The sequence below is a fragment of the Capsicum annuum genome, chromosome 2 (assembly GCF_002878395.1).
Source record: "Capsicum annuum cultivar UCD-10X-F1 chromosome 2, UCD10Xv1.1, whole genome shotgun sequence".
NCBI classification, from domain to species: Eukaryota; Viridiplantae; Streptophyta; class Magnoliopsida; order Solanales; family Solanaceae; genus Capsicum; species Capsicum annuum.
In genome coordinates, this window is record NC_061112.1 from 68,715,713 (window position 1) to 68,722,258 (window position 6,546).

General features: G+C 29.0%; 1 pseudogene; it reads right to left on the reverse strand.

Moving 5' to 3' along the window:
* Positions 1–3,074: 3,074 nt before the first annotated feature.
* LOC107857647 lies at positions 3,075–6,339 on the reverse strand (annotated as a pseudogene).
* Positions 6,340–6,546: the final 207 nt, after the last annotated feature.

A 6,546-nucleotide genomic window follows, 5' to 3' on the forward strand; every position in this document is an offset into this window, starting at 1 on the left:
ACAGGCCTGGCCGGTTCCGAGCCCAACAGTAATTTTTTTAAAATCAACTCTGAATCGGCACACTTAACCTAACCCGGTCCAACCCACCTAAACCCGGTCAAAATCGATTAAAATTTCGATCAAAAACCAAAAAACAAATATCTTTTATATACCCACCTATATACATTTTAAATACGTTAAACAATATATATACATTATATATATAGTATATACTACATTAGAATTTAAAAATTAAATACACATATACACAATTACACATGTAATCGTGTATACGACTATACGTTAGTTAAATATGTATACTAATCTAAATAAAACACATACTACAAGATATATACTACAATATAATGATATATATATTAATTTATAAAACATATAAACATGCATACGTTAAATATATACTACTTTAGAGTCTATAAAAGATATATACATATATATACATACCATTCAATATATGTAATACTTTAAATAAAACATACACTACAATATATACACACACTAAATATATAGTTATACATTAATTTATAAAACATATACACATGTATACGTTAAATATATACCACTTTAGAAAATATACACACATTTATACATACCATTCAATATATACGTACTACTTTAAATAAAATATACTACAATATATACACACACTCAATATATAGTTATATACTAATTTATAAAACATATACACATGTATACGTTAAATATATACTACTTTAGAAAATATACACACATATACGTGTCATTCAATATATGTACTACTTTAAATTAAATATATACTACAATATATAACACACTATATATATAGTTATATACTAATTTATAAAATATATACACATGTATATGTTAAATATATACCACTTTAGAAGATATATACACATATATATGTACCATTCAATATATGTACTTCTTTAAATAAAACATCTACTACAGTATATACACACACTAAATATATAATTATATAATAATTTATAAAACATATACACATGTATACGTTAAATATATACTACTTTAGAAAATAAACACACATATATACGTACTATTCAATATATACGTACTACTTTAAATAAAATATACTACAATATATATACTACAATATATACACACACTAAATATATAGTTATATACTAATTTATAAAACATATACACATGTATACGTTAAGTATATACTACTTTAGAAAATATTCACACATATATACGTACCATTCAATATATGTACTACTTTAAATAAAACATAGACTACAATATATACACACACTAAATATATAGTTATATACTAATTTATAAAACATATACACATGTATACGTTAAATATATACTACTTTAGAAAATATATACACATATATACGTACCACTCAATATGTGTATTACTTTAAATAAAACATATACTACAATATATAAATACTACAATCTATACACACACTATATATATAGTTATATACTAATTTATGAAACATATACGCATGTATACGTTAAATATATAGTACTTTAGAAAATACATACACATATATACGTACCATTCAATATATGTACTTCTTTAACTAAAACATATACTACAATATATACACACACTATATATATATAGTTATATGCTAATTTATAAAACATATACATTTGTATACATTAAATATATACGTCTATAGAATATAAATACACATATATACATACCATTCAATATATATGTACTTCTACTTTAAATAAAATATACTACAATATATACACACATTATATATTTAGTTATTTACTAATTTATAAAACATATACACATGTATACGTTAAATATATAGTACTTTAGAAAATATCTATATACATTTATACGTACCATTCAATATATGTACTTCTTTAAATAAAATATATACTACAATATATATACATAGAATATATATATAGTTATATACTAATTTATAAAACATATACACATGTGTACGTTAAATATATATGTCTGTAGAAGATATATACACATATATACGTATCATTCAATATATGTACTACTACTTTAAATAAAACATATACTACAATACATACACACACTATATATATAGTTATATACTAATTTATAAAATATATACAAATGTATACGTTAAATATATAGTACTTTAGAAAATATATACACATATATACGTACCATTCAATAAATGTATTTCTTTATATAAAACATATACTACAATATATATATACTACAATATATAACACACTAAATGTATAGTTATATACTAATTTATAAAAAATATACACATGTATATGTTAAATATACTACTTTAGAAAATATACACACATATATATGCACCATTCAATATATACGTACTACTTTAAATAAAATATGCTACAATATATGCACACACTATATAAATATAGTTATATACTAATTTATAAAACACATACACATGTATATGTTAAATATATATGTCTATAGAAGATATATACACATTTATACGTATCTTTCAATATATATATACTACTTTAAATAAAACATATATATACTACAATATATACAAACACTATATATTTAGTTATATACTAATTTATAAAACATATACGCATGTATACGTTAAATATATACTACCTTGAAAAATATATACACTTATATGCGTACCATTCAATATATATACTACTTTAAATAAAATATGTACTACAATATATACACATACTATATATATATATATATAGTTATATACTAATTTATAAAATATATACACATGTATATGCTAAATATATACTACTTTAGAAAATATATACACATATATACGTACCATTCAATATATGTACTTCTTTAAATAAAATATATACTACAATATACACACACTAAATATATAGTTATATACTAAATTATAAATATATACACATGTATACGTTAAATATATACTACTTTAGAAAATATACACACATATATACGTACTTTAAAGAAAATATACTCCCTCTGTTTCATTTTATGTGTCATCATTTCCTTTTTAGTCCATCCCAAAAAGAATGTCATGTTTCCTTATTTGGTAAATATTTCAAAACACAATTACACTTTTACCCTTATTGGGCCCACTTAATTTTAAAAAAAAAAGATAGTAGCATATTTTTTGATAAATGATAATTTGGTAAACATTATCAAGTCTTTCTTTATTTCTTAAACTTCGTGCCCGATTAAATTACGACACATAAAATGGGACGGAGGGAGTATAACAATATATATACAACACTATATATATAGTTATATCTTAATTTATATAATATATAAATTAAAAAATTCGATTGTTTTTTGAAAAAAACTTAACCGGGCCGGTTAACCGGTGGACCTGGACTGATTTTGGTCCGAGCTGGGTTAACCGGGCCCAAAAATAATTAACCCAGCCCGGGACCTAGAACTTACAGCCCTTGGGATGGCCGGGCCAGGTTTGGTTAGTGGTCTGGGTTGGGTCAACCCGGCCGTTTGACAGGCTTAAACCTCCTTCACTTAGTGCATTTTTTGCACTCATCTTTAGCTTTTTTGCATTTTCCCTTATACTCTTCCCTTTTTTTGTCTGCATAAAAATTCTCACCATTTCTTGAATCTCCTCTCTCGTTACCAATTTCTTCGTTGGCAAAATTGTCGAACGAATCACCATCCCTAGCTCCTCTATGAGCATGGCAGCATTCATTTTTTGTTCAGCGTGTAATGGCCACGCAATCATGGGAACACCATTCATAAGACTCTCAATCATCGAATTCCATCCGCAATGTGACATAAATCCACCAACTGACGAATGACTCAATTTCAACTTGTTTGGCCCACAAAGACACTACTAGGCCTATATTTTTAATCCTAGTTAGAAAACCCCTTTGGTAAGTATTCCAGTATGCCATGAATGTCATTTCCCACAGAGTTTAGATATGCACTATCTGCATCACCATCAGATGGGGGACGTACCACCCAAATAAATTTTTGTTGGCTTAATTCCAAACCCCATGCAATTCAATCATTTGATGAAACGAAAGGTTCCACCACTCCCAATGATATGAATAGAACCGACTCATAATTTTGCTTGTCTTACCATTGAATCACCTGTTTGAAAATATAAACAAGAACACCATAATTTAGATTTGAGTTACTGTGTCAAATAACATTGTATGAAAAGAACAGTATTTGTTCACGCTAACTAGATTGCTACGAAATTGACTATAAATATCGTATGTGGACTTTGGAAAAAAGGTAAAAAATACCCTCTACTTTGAAAAATCGGTCAACTTTACCCCTAGTCATATTTTGGGGTCATATATATCCCACTGTTATGGAATTTTATATATGTGCCCTTCAACTAACAGAATAGCCCAAAAAACGCTAATTAACCTGTTTTTTAAAAAAACCCGACCCGACCGACCCATCAAAAGGACCAAGCATTGTACATGTTCAATAATTTCCACAAATTTACTTGCCAGAAATAAGCACTGCTTACTGTCCCGATTCACTTTTCAACTCTTTCAAGATCCGGCGATCAATTGAGTTCAATATTTGATTTCCACAAACAGTGCCAATTATTCAAGAAATAAGCAGCTTCGCACTTGACCCAACTTCTGTCTTCTTTTCACTTTTCACTTTTCACCTCAACTCTGGCAACATGGGTGATAAGTGTTATATCTCATGCTTCAAGATTCAAATCTCTAAAGTAAGGAGGTTACATGTTTTCATATTAGAGCGGTTACTATGGCCAAAGAGGACTTCGAACATTGTAGAAGTAAGCAATTTCACCACTTTGGATTTTGTAAATAAGTAACAATTTCCAGTTGCCTCTATGACGAAGAGATCTGATCATGTAACAACTTTCACATAAGAAAAAATCCATCTCGTCTACAGTAGGACACTCTTCTAGACAGCTCAGTTCCTAGTAGTCAGAGTTCTCAGTATAAATTAAAAGTCATGTCACTTTAACACCATGAGTGCTCAAGCGAAAGCACAACCGAGCGATAAAGTTCTTTATGGACTAACCCAACGGACTAATATAGTCCATGTTTCCCTGTCACCTTAATGGACTAACCACTCAACCGGTGATTGAATTTTGCCTGTGAATTCTCAATGTTCTATGAGAACCACTTCGTAAGCGTTCAAGGATGGTGTACGTGATTGAATCAGCTGTCAAACCTTGTTCCTTCAATTTTGCTTGGGTCCTTTTGATGGGTTGGTCGAGTCAGGTTTGGATTTTTTTTAAAAAAGGGTCAATTAATGTTATTTGGGCTATTCAGTTAGTTAAAAGGCATATATATAAACTTTCATAACGATGGCGGTATATATGACCCCAAAGTATAATGGTGGGGTATATATGACCCAAAATATAACTATGGATAAAGTTTAACAATTTTTTAAAGTAAAGTGGTATTTTTGACCCTTTTACTTTGACTTTTAGCAACTAATGAAGTATTTCTAGTAATGATAGCAAGGATATTTCTGATTTTTTGATATTTCTGATTTTTTAAGTACAAAATTTTGAAAGCCAAAGCGTGTTTTTGGAGTAGATGAAGAAAATTAATTTATCTCAGTGAAATTTTTTTTTATAATAATTCTAACATTACCTCATCACATTCAGTTATTTCAATTGTTCTTCTCTAGGGACCAATTGGATAAATTAGAAAATCTGGCACCTTTAGAACTGACCGCAACTTTTCATTGCTTGGAAGCGCTTTGATAGCTTCAGGCTCTAAATCATCCCAAGTATTAATCAAGATTCCATCAAAATATCCAAATTCCATTCCGAGCTTAAGATACTCTTCATGCTGTTGATCACTCCGGTCCAACATGGGGTCCACCACGTCATCGGGTCGCAATGCTTTACAACCTGGAATTTTCAAAGGTTCTTTAAGGTCAACATATTCGCCCCTCAATTTCTTGGTCAAACACTTTGCAGTATATACTTGACGCTAATGTCCACGCTGTAGAAGGATAGTACACATACTTAGGAATGTTAAGTTCTTCAGCTATTGACAACATTTGTGTGCAAAAGACGTCGACAATGAGAGCGTCTAGACTATGATGAGTCCTGGAAGCTTTGGCTCAACGAATTCCAGGTAAAGATTCACGGACCAATATTTTAATTGAGTGAAAATTTTAGAGCTGGAGTCTATAAGGTGTGAAATGTCCACAGAAGGAATGGGAATTATTTCTATAGATTTTTCCCCGTTGAATTTCTTGAGGAATTTGGTTTCTGTTGATAAAGAGCTTGTTGTGATAGCAAGACTGGTAATTTTGGTATTTTGGTGAGTGGCTAATTAGTTGCCTAAGGCTAGTACTGTAATTAAATGGCCCATGCCAGGGCTAGACACCATAGCAACATGAAGTTGTAAGCCACCCATATGAAATATTTTTGGATATTAGAGCAAATGAACTTTTGAAACACTATATATTGGAATGAGTGGAGAAGAGAAAATGTTGATGAATTTTACAAAGTGAGGGCCTTTTTGAGGCTTTTCATTACACTACACTCCATGGGCGATATTTTGAGGCTTTTCATTAAAGGGCCTTTTGGTTATTTTGTATTCTAGTTGTAACCTAGTATAAATAGAACATTGTAGGTCATTTTTGTCTTAGACTTTGAT